This window comes from Canis lupus, chromosome 25, assembly GCF_048164855.1.
Source record: "Canis lupus baileyi chromosome 25, mCanLup2.hap1, whole genome shotgun sequence".
Classification (NCBI taxonomy): domain Eukaryota; kingdom Metazoa; phylum Chordata; class Mammalia; order Carnivora; family Canidae; genus Canis; species Canis lupus.
Window position 1 is genome coordinate 8,059,547 of NC_132862.1, and position 20,473 is coordinate 8,080,019.

Here is a 20,473-nt window from a genome sequence, read left to right on the forward strand (position 1 = left end):
TGTGTCTCTCCATTGTTCAGGATGTGCTTTAAAACAAATTGGTTTGCAAATATAAAAGAAATATGCCTAGACAACACTCTATGCTATTATAAAATATAAATGCACCTAAAACGGTGGCACATATTATTAGGCCATTGAATATTTGATGATAAATGCATAAATAAGTGAATGGATGGCCTAATAAAGGAATAAATGATCAAAAGCTCAAACAAGAAAGTGAATGACTAATAAAGTTATGAAGTGTAAATTGCTATGCATAACCTGGGAATAAATGAATGCAAAGAGGAATACAATGGAAGGCACATTTTTTCCCCAAGAACAGTATTTCACTGTAAGCCATATCTCTATTAAAATGCAATTAATAGTTTCCCAAAATAAGTAGTAGGAAGTCACATTCAAAGCTAATGAAGTCTATATCCAATTATAGGAGAACCTCAATGAGATCTCACTCAAAACTGAGGAAGGAAGTCTATGGTCAGGTTTTTATTTCATCCTTAATTTCCCACGCTTTTCAAAGAGCCATATTCTAACTCTTTCTCAAACATTTGCAAGGAAGTATTGAGACTGTGAAAATAGATACTCCAAATACCTACACTAAATATTTACATTCTGCCTTTTTAGTTAAACAATTGACTTTGTTCTTTAGCATTTTGGTCAAAATACTTAAATATTTTAAAACATCAATAACAAGAGGATATGGTTTTTCACCAGATAGTCTAAACTTACTGGTTTCAGCAAAAGCTTCACAAGCAGAAATTGGGCAATTAAAAAATGTTAATATGCACACGCCCTGAAAGTAAGAAAAAAAGTGGGTGGCAGTTGGCCATTTATTTTTTCTAACAGAAAAACACACCTCTTCCATCTCCCTATGTTTATGTAGTCAAGACTTGCTGAGCATTTACATTCACTTATGTCACTGTGACAATAACCTCAATTTACTGACTTTACGTAGGATTTATTTCAAAGGAGGTCTTAGTCTGGCATGCATTGGTGTATTTACTTTTCAGAGCATCCCAGTACATAGGGATGTAACTAATATCTTAGCTTTATCACACAAGGTTCAAACTGTAGGTACTAGGAAATGAAGTGGCTTGCCCAAAGGATACAAAGTCACATAACTATTATCTTACGAGACTTGGCTTAGAACTCATGCCTTCTTTCATATTATAAGGTGTTTTCCCACAGGATTATTCTTCTTTTACGTGAATTTAAGCAGTCACAGTGCACAGCTGGGCAGGATAGACAGACTACCTAGACAATTTCCAAGAAGGTTTTTGGAGGTTGGGTTAACGTGACCCAGCAGGGGTTGTGAGATGGAGGAGAAAGAGAAGTGAGGCAGATAGAACTGTGCATGTTGAGTGACATTCAGTGAGCAACATGTAAATTATCATGACCAGGTCAGCAAAAGGCAACTGTGTAAGAAAAAGTGAGAAACAGGAGCACGTTATAACATACTTCTTTCCCCAGTGGCCTCATTTGAAACTTCCACCCCAGCCCTGAGTTTTATATCCTTACCTAAAGGTCAGCCCGAACTTGAGCTCTCCTACCTAGGCTGGGGTTGCTCTGGCAGGAGCCAGGAGATCTGGATCTCTAGCAGCTGACTTGGGGCAGGGGGCTTTGTGAGAGGAGACTACAGATGGGGACATCCAGTTGCACCAAACCAGTCATATCTATGACACTGGAAATGGCACATTCTTTGAGGGTGAAGCCATTCAAAGGTTCTCTGCTATAAAAGTCACAAAGGCATTTGGAATCCCATGGTCACCTCTTTCAAACCTGACTTGAGCTGCCAGGACTGAGTCACTTTCTTTCACTGTGGGTATCATTACTGCTGGCTAGTTCCACCTGTTTTAATATTTGGTAGATGACAAAAGTGACCCTGGAGAGCTGAGTGACAAGAGCAGCTGAGCAGGCTTCCAAACCAATTGTGGGAGAAACCAAGATAACCTGCCCATTACAAATGGGACTATGAAGGCAACTAGGCCAAAATAACATGTTCTAATAGGTACCTTTGTCTAAAGCTCTTTCCTGGGGTTAACCAGTATTGGGGGGAGGGTGTTGTGGATCAGTTTAACAGTAGTGGGAGATGAAGTGAGCTCAACTTCCAACAGTAAGAATGCAGGGGAGATATATGAAAACACCTCTGGATATATGAAATTAACAAGAGAGAAGAATGGCTGGACAACACAGATCTCTAAAAGAGACAGCTGGAAGCAAGATCCATCACAAGCCCTTCTAATGCTAGAATTCTCTAGAAGGAAACAGGCTTCTGTCAAATAAGGCACCTTTGAGAGAAGAGAGACAAAATCCTCTGCTATCTTGAAATACTCCTCCCTTAAATCCCCTTATCTTTGCCCTCCATGCAAACCCCACCATCACCCATTTTGTAAGTTAACGGCTACATTCTGGGATATAATACCAGAAACAGATTTCTTCCAGCAAAGCTTTTTATCCCACACAACTTCTCAAAAGCACTGGATCTTTCCAATCATCTCTCATGAGTGGATGAAGTGACTAATTCCTAACTATTTAAGCAATGAAGTTCTCCTCTGTCTAAATCTTGCAAATCCAAGAAAGGATTGTTTGCTCTCATAGAAACAGGGACCAATGTCTAGGTGTGGTAAACAACTACTTAAAGAGAAGCTCAAAAGATCTGGGGTTTTATTTCAATCTTGCCGCCTATTATCTGTGTGACCTTGTGTTAGTAACCCAACTGCTGTGTCTGCTTTCTTCCTCATAATATCTGCTAATGTCTCCTCTTTATCAAGCATTGTAAATAACAAGGATCCAGGACTCAACACAGTCTTTCTTCCTCATGCACTTGGTCATTCACACTAACCGTTTCAGGTCACTCCCTAAGGACACTTTTGTTTCTGGAATGTGTATATTCTGATCATCAAAATCCCAGAAAAAGACCACAAACAGGCAAGACCACCAAGTTCAAAGTCGTTCCTTTACAAGTGGTTATATGATGTTAATTATATTCACCTCTCTGAAATGTAGTTTATCACTGAAACAATTTACTCTATAGAACAAGAATAATGTTGTGATTAAAAATTATTTCAATTTAAGAATTGTCAGTGATTTCAATGAAAGGTAGACTTGAGGTAATTGTGTATTGTGTCTGAATAATCTGTGACGTTCTTGACGCCTTTTCTACTGCTACAAGCACTGATATTTTCAGGATATTAAAACATCTGTGTTGGGGTGCCCAGGTGGCTCAGTGGGTTAAACATCTTCCTTTAACTTGGGTCATAATCTCAGGATCCTAGGATCAAGTCCCATGTCAGGCTCCCTGCTCAGTGGGGAGTCTACTTCTCACTCTCCCTCTGCTACCCCCCCATCCCCACTCATGCACGCTCTTTCTCTCTCTTTCTCAAATGAATAAAATCTTTTTTAAAATAATAATAAAAATAATGGTAAAACATCTGGAGTGAGTGGGGTGAGCTTGGTGGCTGGCAGTGTTCAGGGACCCCGAGGACACCGTAACTAAGAGCCAGAAGGTGAAGTCTGCCCAGGATGAGATGTCTAATAAAACTTGCTCTCCTAAGGAACACTCAGGAAAAAAATGATATATTTTATTTAGGGGCGGGACAAGATGGCAGAAGAGTAGGGTCCCCAAGTCACCTGTCTCCACCAACTTACCTAGATAACTTTCAAATCATCCTGAAAACCTATGAATTCGGCCTGAGATTTAAAGAGAGAACAGCAGGAACTCTACAGAGAGAAGAGTTTGCACTTCTAACAAGCCACTCTGCACTGAGCAAAATGACTAAAAAGAAGAACTCACCACAAAAGAAAGAACCAGAAACAGTATTCTCTCCCACAGAGTTACAGAATTTGGGTTACCATTCGATGTCAGAAAGCCAATTCAGAAGCACAATTATAAAGCTACTGGTAGCTCTGGAAAAAAGCATAAAGGATTCAAGAGACTTCATGACTGCAGATTTTAGATCTAATCAGGCCAAAATTAAAAATCAATTAAATGAGATGCAATCCAAACTGGAGGTCCTAACGATGAGGGTTAATGAGGTAGAAGAAAGACTGAGTGACATAGAAGACAAGTTGATGGCAAGGAAGGAAGCTAAGGAAAAAAGAGAAAAACAATTAAAAGATCATGAGGAAAGGTTAAGGGAAATAAATGACAACCTCAGAAGGAAAAATCTATGTTTAATTGGGGTTCCAGAAGGCACCGAAAGGGACAGAGGAAGAGAAAGTGTATTTGAACAAATCACAGCTGAGAACTTCCTTAACTTGGGGAGGGAAACAAGCATTCAGATCCAGGAGATAGAGAGATCCCCCCTAAAATCAATAAAAACCATTCAACACCCTGACATTTAATAGTGAAACTTGCAAATTCCAAAGAGAAAGAGAAAATCCTTAAAGTAGCAAGAGACAAGAGATCCCTAACTTATATGGGGAGAAGTATTAGATTAACGGCAGACCTCTCCGCAGAGACCTGGTAGGCCCAGAAAGGGCTGGTAGGATATATTCAGGGTCCTAAATGAGAAGAACATGCAGCCAAGAATACTTTATCCAGCAAGGCTCTCATTCAGAATAGAAGAAGAGATAAAGAGCTTCCAAGATAGGCAGACACTGAAAGAATATGTGACCACCAAACCAGCTCTGCAAGAAATATTAAGGGGGACTCTGTAAAAGAAAGAGGAAGTCCAAAGAAATAATCCACAAAAACAGGGACTGAATAGGTATTACAATGACACTAAATTCATATCTTTCAATAGTAACTCTGAAAGTGAATGGGCTTAATGATCCCATCAAAAGATGCAGAGTTTCAGACTGGATAAAAAAGCAAGACCCATCTATTTGCTGTCTACAAGAGACTCATTTTAGACCTAAGGACACCTACAGCCTGAAAATAAAAGGTTGGAGAACAATTTACTATTCAAATGGTCCTCAAAAGAAAGCAGGGGTAGCAATCTTCATTCCAGATAAATTAAAGTTTATCCCAAAGACTGTAGTAAGAGATGAAGAGGGCAACTATATCATACTTAAAGGGTCTATCTAACAAGAGGGCCTAACAATCATGAATATTTATGCCCCTAATGTGGGACCTGCCAAGTATATCAATCAACTAATAACCAAAGTTAAGACATACTTAGATAATAATACATTTATACTGGGGGACTTCACGGCACTTTCTGTAAATGACAGATCTTCTAAGCACAACATCTGCAAAGAAGCGAGAGCTTTAAATGATACACTGGACCAGATGGGCTTCACAGATATTTACAGAGCTTTACATCCAAACACAACTGAATTCCCATTCTCAAGTGCACATGGAACTTTCTCCAGAATAGACCACATACTGGGTCACAAATCAGATCTTAACTGATACCAAAAGATTGGGATTGTCCCCTGCATATTTTCAGACCGTATGCTTTGAAACTAGAACTCAATCACAAGAAGAAATTTGGAAGAAATTCAAACACGTGGAGGTTAAAGACCATCCTGCTAAAAGATGAAATGGTCAACCAGGAAATTAGAGAAGAATTAAAAAAATTCATGGAAACTAATGAGAATGAAGATACAACTGTTCAAAATCTTTGGGATACAGTAAAAGCAGTCCTGAGGGGGGAATACATCACAATACAAGCATCCCTCAAAAAACTGGAAAAAACTCAAATACACAAGCTAACCTTGCACCTAAAGGAACTGGAGAAAAAAACAGCAAATAAAACCTATACCCAGCAGAAGAAAAGAGTTAATAAAGATTTGAGCAGAACTCAATGAAACAGAGACCAGAAGAACTGCAGAACAGATCAACAAAACCAGGAGTTGGTTCTTTGAAAGAATTAACAAGATAGATAAACCATTAGCCAGCCTTATTATAAACAAAAGAGAAAAGACTCTAATTAATAAAATCATGAATAAAAAAGGAGAGGTCACAACCAATACCAGGGAAATACAAATGATTTTAAAAACATATTATGAGCAGCTATACACTAATAATTTAGGCAATCTAGAAGAAATGGATGCATTTCTGGAAAACCACAAATTACCAAAACTGGAACAGGAAGAAATAGAAAACCTGAACAGGCCGATTACCAGGGAGGGAATCGAAGCAGTCATCAAAAAACCTCCCAAGACACAAAAGTCCAGGGCCAGATGGCTTCCCAGGGGAATTCTATCAAACGTTTAAAGAAGAAACAATACCTATTCTACTAAAGCTGTTCTGAAAGATAGAAAGAGATGGAGTACTTCCAAACTCGTTCTATGAGGCCAGCATCACCTTAATTCCAAAACCAGACAAAGACCCCACCAAAAAAAGGAGAATTATAGACCAATATCCCTGATGAACGCAGGTGCAAAAATTCTCAACAAGATACTAGCCAATAGGATCCAACAGTACATTCAGAAGATTATTCACCATGACCAAGTGAGATTTATCCCTGGGATGCAAGGCTGGTTCAACACTCACCAAGCAATCAACGTGATAGATCATATCAACAAGAGAAAAAACAAGAACTGTATGATCCTCTCAATGGCAAAACATCTGTGTTAAATCAGAATATTTAACGCCATCACAGGTCAGCATTTCCCAGTTGAGAAAGGTTTTCAAGAGATGGTATTTATGGATGACTTTTTATGATCATTAAGCCTCATCACATTATTACTAAATATTTATCTTCTATGGAACTTTGAGGATCATAACAAATATATTAAGCAAGGAGAGAAAACAGACACATTGACCATGAATCACAAATACAGGTTTCTGAGATAAACAGAGAGCAGAATTCTAGGCATGGGTGGTTGACTCTATCTCCTCTCTTTGACTGTGAACACATACGCCCAAAGGGATATAGACTTTTCCCTGTGCCTCACAAGAATTAGCATCAGAGAGGTCACACTGTTTGCCCCTCAGCCCCCTATGCTCTACAGGTAATACTCTGAGGCCCACAGAGTTCAGGCACTTGCCCAAGATCACATAGCTAGTCAGAGAGGCCTCCCTCAGCACAGCTCTTTCCCAGACCCTGCACCCCCCAGTTTCATCTTCCACCACCATGCAACCAGAATGGGCTTGCTCATTCACTCAGCAAAAATGTACTAAGAGCCCATCAGCATACTAAGCCCTATGTATAACACAAGTTCTCATCAGCTAAAGCAGGTTAGGTTACCTCCCTCCCCGGGGCAGGGGTGGGGCAAGCTAAAAAATCAAAATGAACAGATAAATAGGTGAGAATGAGCCTTAACACAGTCTTTAAGGTTACGCAGACCTGGATGCATAGCCTGACTGTACCCTTTACTCACTGTAGGACCTTGGACTTCGGTGTCCTCGTGTGTAAAACTAGGACAATTTCTCAGAGGTGTTTTGTAAGGATTAAATAAGATAATGTTGCCATTTTTTTGTCCACAGTGCATGGACAAAAGGTCTTAATAAGTGGTAGTAATTACTACTGCTACTGAGCAAATCACATGAGGAGTGGATAAGTACTCTTCACTCCTCCATTCCACCCCCTCCCCAAACCTGCTAGAGAGCACTCAGCTCTGGCCACCTGTACCACGGCAATGGGGCGAGCAATGGGGAGCCTACAGGGGCTCGCCAGGCCTCAGGTCCTGGCTCTTCCACAGGACTTCCTAACTATCTGTCTCTCACTTTCTCAGTACACCATGACATTTAAATTCCTTGGAGTCTATGAATCGTCCACCAGTCCAAACTTGTACACATTCCTGCAAGAAAAATTCAGAACCTTGCCTAATATGTATTTAGTTAACAAGAAGATAGCAGATGAAGATGAGAACTGCTATCCCAAAAAAACAGAAGAAGTGTATTGTGAGCTTTCCCCAACACACCCTTTACCTATTGTCTCTGAAATGCATTTAATATGTAGCAATGTGGGGCATTACATGAAAAGCAGCCCTGGCTCCCTATCCTCCTGAGATCTCCTGGAGGAGATCGGATAAATACTGGTAAACACCCAGTGACGGATATGGAGACACAAAGGCAGTCTCGGCTATATAAAGACAGGCACCTGTTTGGAAAGGCTTCAAGGGAAAGAGTTCTAAAGGGCAGTGGGTGCTGGGCAGACCTCAGAGCTGACCGGAAGCAAAGTGAGGCAGTAGAGGGCAGCAGAAAGAGTGACCCCCTCAGTAGCTGAGTGCAAGAGTGAGGGAACCTGCAAACTTCTCCAGAACACCTTAGCACCCACAGAGTTAACAAGAACCAGAGAGCTGAATCAGATTAGAAGACAGACGTAAATTACGTTGCACGCTCCACCTCACATGTTTATCTGTATTGATCAGGTAATGAGTCAGCTTCTATTTACCTTTACCATAAGTGGGAATGCGAATGCCCCAAACCCAAGTAACTTCAAAACCCCAGAAGTGACTTCTTGGCCTCATCTAGATCACTGATGGCAGAACTTTTTTTTTTTTCCTACTAAAAAGTATAAGAAGAGCTAGAGAACTGCAAATCTATCTATGGTCTTAAAAATTACATTTTTATGAGATGTCTGGGTGGCTCAGTGGTTGAGCATCTGCCTTTGGCTCAGGTCATGATCCCGGGGTCTTGGGATCCAGTCCCACACCAGGCTTCCCTCAAGCAACCTGCTTCTCCCTCTGCCTGTGTCTCTCTACCTCTCTCTGTGAGTCTCTCATGAAGAAATAATTTTTTTAAATTACATTTTTATAAGTGTTTTTGTTAACATGTACTTGCCACATAACATAGCAAGTTTTTAATGACCAGCAGTCATTAAAGTTTATATTTTTGCTTTATTTTTTATTTTTCTTATTTTTTGCTTTTTGGACAATGATCTCTAATACGGCAACATGGTGTTGTCAGTGGATACTGTTATAAATACTTGTTGACTAAGCTGGTCATGCTCCTTACTCAGGTCATAAGACACACACATATCCCTTTTAAGAAATCTTGATTCATTCCTCCACGAAGGCCCTGCAGGCCACAGTGGTGATAATTTCGAGAGTAAAATAATATTTCTCCTTTAACAAGTTCATTTGACGTGACAGGTGCTATTCTAGTACTTTACTCATTACTTCCAGTCCTTGCTGATTAAGGAATCCCACCCTATGATAAAGCAGCTGTCATTACAGATGAGAAAACAGGGCCTAGAGAAGAGAAGCAATGTTCCCAGGTCACACAATTAATAATAAGTCACTGCAGGAGACTACAGTCCAGCTTTATCTAACTCCACACTGCAGCTGTAGGGTCTTGCTCAAGAATGAGACAGTTGAGGGGAAGAATCTGGGAAGACTCTCTCATCCCTATCCTTCCAATTTAAAACAAAAAACAAAAACCCCAGGGGCACCTGGGTGGCTCAGTGGTTGAGCATCTGGCTTCGGCTCAGGGCTTGATCCCAGGGTCCTGGGATTGAGTCCCGCCCGCATCGGGCTCCCTGCATGGGAGCCCTGTGCCTGTGTCTCTGCCTCTCTATTTCTGTGTGTCTCTCATGAATAAATAAATAAAATCTTTAAAAAAAAAAAAAAGTCTTTGTAGACCTTTAAATTGTCTTTCAAATAGAAAATGAAATGAAATACCCAGTGAATGAGCCCCAACAATCACCACACAAGATTGAAACCAGACTTAAGCCAATGAAGAGCTCTTTTCCCAAGACATGACTATGGAAAAGAGGTCAGGTTTCTTCGGGCTCCCCAAACACCTTCTTCCACCTGCCAGGAGTTCTGCTGTCGAGGTCTAACACCAGCCAGGTTGAAAATAATTGCAGTTTGAGGGCTCACTTCACCACTGACAGCCAAAATAAATCTCACTTGTCAAGATAATCTCATAGGGAACAATCCACTGTGTCATGCAGACACTTGCCACTCAGAAAGATGGATCTTGCACAGCCACCTCCCTGCCCACCCTCTGGCCCCGGGCTCTGCTTGCAGTGAGGAGTGCCTGTGAGCCGGGAGCGGCTGCCAACTCCAACAGCAGCCTGGACTCCCCCGGCATGCTGGCTCCACAGCCCTCAGGAGGGTGCCTGGCCAGGGCACAGGAATAACATCAGTCTCTACAGAGGCAGCAGGGCAAGGCCAGTGTGTTCAAACTGTTGTTTCTGGATCGGTTCAGCAAGTCTGGGCCTTGGGAAACACAAAATTGGGCTGAAAGAGGCCCTTGTTAAAATGGAGCTGCCTCCCTTCTCTCTGCACATAATCTGGAGCGTGCGGCCTTTAGGACTCCTGTACCCCTCCCACCATCTGATCTGAACTTTGAGAAAACGACAGCCACCACCTTGGGAATCCACTGTGCCAATGATGCCACGGAGATGACACTTTCAGCTGACGGGCAATCCGAGCAGTGCCCGTGGAACTCACTAAATAAAAAAGTGGAGGTGAAGTGAGGTATGAAGCCCAAAAGACAGGTGACTTTATTATTTGAGAGAGATAAGAGATTGGCCAGGAGATACAGCTCAACCTAGACAAAACCAAAGTAATGCTGGTCACTGTAGAAAGAAAGAAATTAAAAATCTAGAAGGAAAAAAAAAAAAAAAAACCTGAAAAACACGTCATCCTTCTTAAAGAAGGTACAGATGTGGAATTCAAACCAGTTATATTTTCCAACCCAGAAAAATGTTGATCAGACTGCCCATTTATTTGGGGTTTCGATGCCACTCTATAGCCTCTCTCTCCAAATACCCTTCTTCTATTACTATATGAGTAGACTTTTTAAAATATTGACAATTCGTTTTTCTGAATCTCTCCCTCTCTTCCAGCTTGAGTCTCCAGGAATAATAATAATAATATAAAGGAGAGAACAATCTTTTTTAAAAGAAAGAAAGAAAAAAAAGAAGAAAGAAAAGAAAAAGAAAGAAGAAAGAAAAGAAAGAAAGAAAGAAAGAAAGAAAGAAAGAAAGAAAGAAAGAAAGAAGAAAGAAAGAAAAAATATCTGAATTTTTTTAAAGATGTTATTTATTTATTTGAGAGAGAGAGTACATGCACAAGACTGGGGAGGGGTAAGATGCCTTGCATAGCAGGGACCCCGATATGGGTCTCGATCCCAGGACCCCAAGATCATGACCTGAGCTGAAGGCAGATGCTTAACCTACTGAGCCATCCAAAGGCCCCAGATCTGAAATGTTTTAGATATGAATTATGGTTGCCTGTAGAGGACATGATTTCTTTCTACACTGACTTTATGAACATATGCTCAGCAGTGGTTTCATGGTTTAATCCCTGGCTACTTTTTGTCTCTTGCTGGGGAGCTAACTACTATTGCTTTCTCTGCCTCCAAGCTCACACTCTCCAAGCCGCCCAGCACCCTGCTACCCAAGCAGCATTCTAAATTTTAAATCTCTCCATGTTCTCCTTAACATTTTTTAACAGCTACCCATTACCTAGAGCAGAGGATCCTAATGTTTTGGGAACACCTGATGAGAGCTTTGGTTACTGTTTTCCACTCCTTGAAAGTGAATCACCCATAATATACCTAAAGTTCTCCAAAGAAGAAAGGGAATCTACCAAAATTGGAATGAATTGCATCCTATGTACAATAGGGTACCATCTGTGGTTAATTTTATAAAATTAAGTCCTTTATGAAGTGGATTCTTCGCAGTTCTTTTAAAATAGATTTTAAAAGTTTATACCCATACCAGTTTGCTAGTTATGTTGTGTCAAATACTTAAAAGAGTTGTCCAACTAAAAGATGACTTACACATTTTTAAAAATATTTTATTTATTTATTCATGAGAAACACAGAGAGAGAGGCAGAGGGAAAAGCAAGCTCCATGCAGGGAGCCTGACATGGGACTTGATCCCGGGTCTCCAGGATCACGCCCTGGGCCGAAGGCAGATGCTCAACCGCTGAGCCACTCAGGGATCCCCAGACTTACACATTTTTTGTTGGCAAAAAATGAGGCTCTCAAGTTGTGTGACCTTTCTGTGCTGACTAGTGGCTGCCAGGATCACACAGATATTTTCAGAAAAATAAATATGCTTAACATATCTCTTCAAGGTAAAGATGACATATTCATCGTAAATAAGTATTTTTCTAAATAAATCTGCTATTTTGAAAATGGGTGTAGTAGGCAGTCTCTGAGACTGTCCCTTTCCCCCTTGCTCCCCCACATCCCCCCCTCTCCCCCTCCATCCTTTCTTCCTGGTTCTTGTATAATCTCCTCCACTAGAGTACAGGCTGGATGTAGGCACTGACTTCTAACAAACAGAATTTTTTTTTTTTTAAGATTTTATTTATTCATGAGAGACAGAGAGAGAGGCAGAGACACAGGCAGAGGGAGAAGCAGGCTCCATGCTGGGAGCCCCATGCGGGACTTGATCCCAGGACTCCAGAATCACATCCTGGGCCGAAGGCATATGCTCAACCGCTGAGCCATCCAAGCATCCCCAGACGGAATATTTAAAAAGTGACTTAAGCTTATGTCACAAAAAGATTGTGACTTCCATCTTCTTTGCCCGCTCTAATTCTCACTTTCTGGAGAAAAGCACTAGCAAGGAACTATCTCTGGCCAACAGCCAGTGAGGACCTAAGGCCTACCAACAGGCACGTAATGGAACGGAAAAGCAGATTCTCCTCCAATCCAGCCTTGACTGGAGGATTGGCCACCACCTCAACTCCAGCCCTGAGACAAAAAGAACACAGCTAAGCCACTCTCAGATTCCTGACCCAGAAAAAAGATGAGCTGTCTGCTGTTTAAAGCCACTAATTTGGGGGACAGTCCGTTACACTGCAAGAGATACACTTGGGGAAATATTTCCCCAACATTAATGAGTTGATGGCTGAAAATAATGTGAATGTGTCTCAGTTAAAAAAAAAAAAAAACAGCTGAGTGAAATAAGTCAGTCGGAGAAGGACAAACATTATATGTTCTCATTCATTTGGGGAATATAAATAATAGTGAAAGGGAATATAAGGGAAGGGAGAAGAAATGTGTGGGAAATATCAGAAAGGGAGACAGAACGTAAAGACTGCTAACTCTGGGAAACGAACTAGGGGTGGTAGAAGGGGAGGAGGGCGGGGGGTGGGAGTGAATGGGTGACGGCACTGGGGGTTATTCTGTATGTTAGTAAATTGAACACCAATAAAAAATAAATAAAAAAAAAAACTCTCCTATCTGCATATTAGAAAATTAGAAACAGAATTCTCTAGGCTATTTAAAGTTTCCCAGATAAAGACTATGCATGGGTTTGAAACAATTGCTAAAAATGCAAACCACAACACCTTCCAAAAAGTTTGCAAGAATGACTTATTAACATCAAGGAAGATGGAAACCTAATAATTAAATTTCAAGAAAAACTTGATTATAGCACTTGAGATTTTGGGGAAAAAAAAAGGCATCATGATTTAGTTAATCCTGCCAATAAACACTTCTTTGATTGGAACTCTATCTTTTTTTGAAGTATCTTGTTTTGATTAAACCCAGAAATCAAAATAAAATGAACTTAAACCAGTCCTTTAAATTACTCTATCCCAAAGCATTAAATCAAGCAAAGTTTTCAAACATCCAAACACACTGCTCCTTCTAATTTTGAATATTTTCGTGAGGGCAAAAGAAATATCCTTAAATATTGTCTGTGTAATCTTACCCCTATGTATTTTGTAAGCGATACAACAGACTAGTAGGACGTACACAAGTAAATATCCATATAAAGTATTAAATGATTATATATTTGAAAACTAACAGGCTCAAGTTGTTTTTACCACTAGGTGTATGCAACTGAAAAAGTACATATGACCCCGACCTCAAGGTCAAGTGCAAATGCTTTCCTGTAGTATGCAGAACTTCCAGCTCTTTCCAGCCCTGTACTTAGAGGTAGGTGCAAGCCACTTTCAAGGCACCTTTGCAGCAAATTTAAAAGCAGACCCTCCTGGTAGAAGGCCTTCATACCACCACCCACCGACACTGCCCCCCTACCCGTCCCCATGCCCACCGAATAGAACTCCTACTTCAACGCCCAGCTTACAGGTCAACCATCTCAGAACATTCCCCGCTCCAACCCTCCCTCCTCCTCTCAATACCCTCAGGATGTGGGGTATAAAGAGGTATAAAGGAATCTGTGATGCCTTTATTAGAGGACTCACCACGCTACGACATATTTTAAGGATTTGCTTATTTTTCACCTCCTCCTACTAAACTGAGGGCTTTTGACAACATTTGCTCAGGAGCAGACAGTCAACAAACATCTGTTGAATAGATGAATGTACGGATTAATTCATTTTTTTTTCAGATCGTTTTTCTGTACGGCTCAAAGTGCAAGCTGAGAAGGACCTCTCCATCTCATCTTGGCCAGCTATCTGGCTATCTCACCACCAGGATTTAATTTCATAACTTTTTGTTTTTTCTCAAAAAAATTCAAAAATTGCTGTAAGGATCAGATCCAGCAATGTGTCTCACGATATCATGTAAGCGGCGCTGCTGGGTGGTAAGGAGCCAGGCCACCTCGGGTTCCATCCACCTGGGTCACTTGGCACGTGAAATAGCCTCACGCTGCTCAGTGTCCTCCCCCGATAAATGGGGAAAGGGTAACACCTGGCAGCGGTGCCCCCCGCAGTCCCTGGATCCCGCCCGGCGTCACTGGGGGGGGGTAACCTGCGGACCCCGTCGGCGGGAGGGGACCCCAGTGGACCCCGTCATCAGGGGGGACCCCGCGGACCCGCCGACGCCCCTTCTTGCAGCCTCCCGGCCACACACCGGGCCACCGTGTCCTCACCCCTCGGGCTCCGGGGCGGCCGGCACCCCACCTGGGGCTCTGCGCCCGCCCCGTCCGCCCCGCACAGGCCCGGGGAGGCCCTTCTGCCCTCCTGCCCTCCTGGGGGCCGCCCGGGAGCACGACCCGGAGCCCCGCAGCCTTCCGTCGGCGCCCCCCTCCCCGTCACCCTGGTGCTGGGGCTGGTGCCTGAGCCCCTCCGCGGAGCCTCTCCCAGCCGTGGACCAGGGGAAACAATAAAGCTTTTTGCAGCAAAATAATATAATAATAATAATAATAATTAATGCATATAGGTGTGGCACAGAGTAGGAGTTCGATAAACGTTGGTTATTAGCCTACTGCCCCGGCAGAGACATGAAGCAAGCAAGTAGCAAGTGCTAAATACACTCCCAGACTAGACGTGCCCTGCACCTCCGGTGAATACACACATGCACTTCAGATAGAAGTACCTGAAAGGCAGAGACTCTGTCCCCTTGGACTTTCCTTGTCTTGGTCCCATTGCCTGGCATATAGTAGGTGTGCAATTAACATTTGTTGCTTTATTTCAAAACTGCCCATGTATTCCTGCCTTGTACAGATTTGGATTCACATTGTGTTTCAGATCATCCTTTGGAAAGCATTCTTAGGGTATCTATTGTCAGAAACAGGATGTGGGAAAATAGTTAGTGTGGCTGATGTCTTAGGAAAAGCTGAGAAAGACTCGGGAGGAAATTACAGTCAATAGAAACCAAAAGTCAATCAGTAATTTAATGGGAAATGATTCACAAAAGCAGTATTTACACACAAGGACAGCTTGTTCCAGTGACTTTAGAAAGTAAAAAGAGTTTATTTAAAAACCAACAAACAAATAGCAACTTTGGCAAATTCTGACACAGAATAAAAATGTTTGCAATTAAATCAATTCTATTGTCAGAATTCTTTGAATTGCAAGTGACCAATAGGAAATTAACTAGTATAAGAAAAGAAGTTAGTGGGTTCACATAAGTGACAGTTTTAGGGGTTTGTTGCAGGGACTTACAAACTGTCATTAGGTGGGTCCTTCGATCTATCTATCTACCCCTTTATCCCTACATCCATCCATCCATCCATCCATCCATCTCTCTGACTCCTGATCCATCTCTCTAGCTTACACTTTTCTTGGAGGCAACCTTTTTTCTTTCTTTTTTTTTTTTTTTGAGGCAAGCTTTTTTCATTTGGTAGAGAAAAAAAGGACAAAGTCACCAAAACTTCAAGCATACATCATCCCAGTTCACTGGCCAAGAGTGGAAAGTTTCTTTTTCCTCTTGGGTCCGTATAGGGTAGAAAGGAATACAGGGTAACCCAAACAATATTTATCTACCACTCCACAACGGAAAAAACACTCCGAATCCAACTATTCCAATGCACAAAACCCCTATCCATCTCATATTTTTTTCATGTGATATTTTGTCATAAGCATATTACCTATCACTACATAGACTTCATAATGATCACTTTTAAGTGTCGATGTGACATTTAACTAAGTCCTTATTCACTATGCAACAATTTACTTACGTCCTTAATGATTAAATTTTTGCAATTTCTAGATGTCGCTATAAATTTAAAATATGGTAAGTATTCTCTTCTTACCTATAGCACGTTACTTTTTAAAAAGTATTTCCTTAATATAATTCTCAGAAATTGGATCAATGAGTAAAATTGTAAGAACATTTGCATAGATCTAGTCCTTAAAATATATAACCAAATGTATGTACCAAAGCTGTACCAATTTCCAGTGCCTCTGCTGAGGTTTTCACGCCACAGCATTACCATGTCTTCATCAGCTTGGAGGTGAACTTTCATTAAGTCGTGGTCCCCAAACCTCACCAGTTCCTAGCATCTTCGTTAGCCCACTACCTTTTTAGCCTGACTCTCTCCTCTGAGGAAACATAAGGAGGTTGCCTCGCCCAATTGCTAGCACATAGTAGGCATTCACCACAGGTTGGGTAAATCTGCAGCTGAATCTTTTATGATCCTATCCACGTTCCTAGGGAAAACTGCCTTTTGAAATGCTGGCTTTGAGCATACAAAGTATGGAACAAAGAGAAAAATGTATCCGCGCGGTTGTTTCTACAAAAAACTATATAAAGAGGAAGGACTTACTTTTGATTTGTCTACTCTCTTAAGCTTATCTGTTTTGGCAGACAGATCTGAAGGAGTTATTCACACAGAAGTGTAATGCAATCTTCATTGGTCCTCTTCTAAAGAAGGCTGGGGGGGTGGGGGGGTTGTTTTGTTTTGTTTTTAAGATTAACCACACCAACATTGCTCAATGTTGTGGGTCAAAAGCCTGGATGCCTGTCAGAATGACCTGTAGAGAGTTTTTAAAATGCAGATGTCTGGGCCCCATCCCAAACCCTCTAATTTAGAATACCCACAGGGTGGAACCAGGTATTTATAACTTTTTAAATCTCCACAGGTGATTCTGACAGCCAGGGTATAGGGACCAAATAAATCAACCAGTAATGAGGTATTAGTATTAACGTCAGTTGTTCTTCATCCTTCTATTTAAATTGAAAACAAACTTAATGAGGGTTTTCTTTCCTTCTACCTTTCCCCTGTCTCCTGCCTGTGGGGGGTGGGGTGGCTGGGGGAGCTTTGTGGGCAGTCTGAGTCCCACAGGCCGTCCGCCCACCTCTGTGGATCAGCTCCTGGCTCCTGCACATTCCTCTCACCCAGAGGAGGCCTGGGCTTCTCTAGGTTGCCAGTGATTGCACCCGGGGCCTTTGCAGTGTCTGAAAACCTGGGAAGTTTCCTGGGCAAACAGATCCACACCATCTTGTCCAGAATCCACTCAACTCCTGGGTCCCTCTCAGAGTCTCCAAGGTCCTGACTCAGCCAGGAAGAGGGGTGCTATTTCTTGGGCTCCTTCAAAAACCCCACCAGTAAGTGGTCCATTTACACAGCTTTATCTTCCTTCCTGGACCATGTGCTTGTTGAGGACAAATTTGCACATCTCCCCGATGGTGTGTAAGGCATGGAGCCTGGCACCTAACAGACATCAGTCAGGTATGTGATGAGCAAAATATGAGGGGAGAACTGACATCCACTCCATACCTGCTCTGGGCCCAACATGACATGAGGCCTTTAGTTACATAGTCTCATGCTACCCACATCACATCCCTGTGAGGTAGGACTCATTAGTCTAATTTGCAGGCAAGAAGAGAAATTGTCAGCAAACGAAGTTCATTTCGTCAAAAAGGCAGGAGCCTAAAAAAAAGTGAGAATTTATTCCCCTCCTTCTTCCCTCTGCCTCATTTTCTCAAGATAATTTAAGCACACAGCTAAAAGTCTAGAGATCCTTTATATGACAGATGCACAGTGATCTAGAGATGATTGTCCTCTTGGTTGCAAATTATCAAATTGATGAGGTCTAACCCAGACAAGTGCCCTCTCTCTTTCTACATTGTTCATTATCGTGAGATCTTGGTATTTCAAATAGGATTATGCCATTTGGGCTGGGCACTTAAGATTTCCCTAAGGGCCAAGGCTGAGTAATTTTCAGGTAATGAGCGTTAATGTCCAAGGAAAGAGACATCCTGAATCACCTTCTGAACCTGTGCCATGGATCTGCTGTAATAGTATCAGTAGTTCTAGAACCTTGCATAATTGATCTTGTGACTTGAAACTGAATCACTTTCAAGGCTTCTCCAAAATGGTTTTTGCCCTCCTGAACTATACTTTATTACAGCTACTCTTACCCAGACAAATGAAGAGAAAGAAAATGATAATTCTCCAGTGTTCCCACCTTCACTGAGGAGTCTTCAAAGTCATCCTGAGCCTCCTTTATCCACAAGGGCAGAGGGCACCACAAGCAAACTTTTCCCCGGCCTGAAAAATTATTGAGAGTGAGATGTAGAAGTAAGGGATGTTCTTCTACAGACCCAGGATTCAAGTTTCTAGTTCACCAAGGCCTCTGAGGCACCACCCCAAGGAAGTAACCTAAGTTATACAAATCCTTGTGCACATCACCAGAGAGAGAGTCTATATCGGTGTGCAATATCACTATGCAACGTATAATAAAATTCACTAACCCAGACCCTGCTCACTTAAAATTTGAGGTCACAAAACCTTCAACCTGGCACTCTTTCCTGGGACACTTGAGGACACAGAGGCTCAGAGAGGCTAAGTGACTTGCCAGAAATCACACAGCTATCAAGTTAGTAGCACTGCAGTTTGAGAGGTTTAGAATTTGAGTCCAGTCCTGCTCTGTTTATGAAAGTACTGCCCTTAACATGAAGGGAAAAATGAAATTTAACTTTCTTTTAAGGTAAAATAATTTACCACCTAGAACACAGCATAACTGAGGAGGGTATAGAGACGAGGGTAGACAGGAAAAAATGTATGCTTTTCCCACTGGAAAAGAGATTGTTAGGCAGGAGGAAGAAGTAGGCAGTAAGAATTAAAAGGCTACTCTTCAATTTGCCAGCTGGGTAATCTGAGGAAAGTTAGTTGACGGATGTGAACTTCAAATTTTTTCATCCATAAAAGGGACCTACTCCCAGGATTACTATAATATTTAAGTTAAATCATACAGATAAACTAGCTGAAACTTAGTTGCTCAATAAATATTACATCCCTCCCTCAAAACAGCTATAAATTAATTATTCTTCTCCAGTCATTAAAGAGTGACCCTTAATTTTTTCATGGCCCATCATTGCATTTCCTTATTTGCTCAATTGTTTATTTTCTGCCTCTTTCTATCAGGAGGTAAGCTCAAAGAGGACAAGTCCATTTCTGTTCTCATCCCCAGTTCCTACTACAGGGCCTGGCCTACAGAGACAATTAGAAAAAACTGACAAATTACATAAAATAATTAAAAACTTCACAGGGAGAAACTATTTTTCCCTGCCATTATTTTTTTAGGGAAAGGTAATATTTTACTAATTCTTTTATCCTAAGTGTGTCTATGTAAAGATTGTGTTTATATGCATATCTTAGGTGTGTGTGTATATATGTACATACATACACACACACATGAATCCAATATAGTGTACACTAATATAATACGTGTATACCAATAAGTCATGTAAAATACTAGGTTATATATAGTATCATATACTAATAAGTATTGCGTATACATGTACATTGTACATGTAATTTATTACATGTGTAATAAACGCTATAAACTAGATATCAAAATAAATTATGTACTAAATATGAGATACTGTTTGCCATCGGGGAGAGGTAAAGGAATAGGTACTTGGAGAGGAACAAAAAGAAGCTCAACATTAATCCCTAAATGTCTTATTTCTTTTATATGAAAAATGATAGGCAGAGTAAAAAAGAAAAAAGCTAATTGAATAAGGGAGAAAAACTTGATGGGAAAGAGGCACTGATGTGAAAGAAATTAGCATAAACTGACTCTGCCCTAACAACCTTATGAAGTAGACAGTCCTATTCCAAGTTTGCAGACGGGGAACTGAGGCCAAGCAATGTGTTCCAGGTCAAGTAGACAGCAGGCAGCAGTGGGGAAGTGAAAACAGAGGGTGTTAGACACCAGCCCCTGCTCCTACCTCTAGGATTCAGCTTGATTTCGAAGCCGATCAGATTACCATCCGAAGAATTCCCAGAGGATGTGTCTCTGGAAGAACCTACATCATTATGAGAGCAATGTCACTCTCTAGAGGACTGGGATCACTGAGCATCCTTCAGGCAAATACTTGGGTTTGTGAATCGTTGCCCTATAATAAATAAGATAGTGAATTAGCAAGTTTTCACTAGATTATAGTCATTAATAACCCCCAAATCTCAGTTGCTTTTCAACAATGAAGATATATTTCTCAGTCCCATTTCATTTGTTGGCTATGGCTCTGCT

General features: G+C 41.4%; 1 long non-coding RNA gene across 1 annotated transcript in view; it reads left to right on the forward strand.

Moving 5' to 3' along the window:
- Nucleotides 1-20,473, forward strand: part of LOC140617214 (uncharacterized) — a 57,320-nt gene that overhangs the window by 36,409 nt on the left and 438 nt on the right. The window lies entirely within an intron of this gene.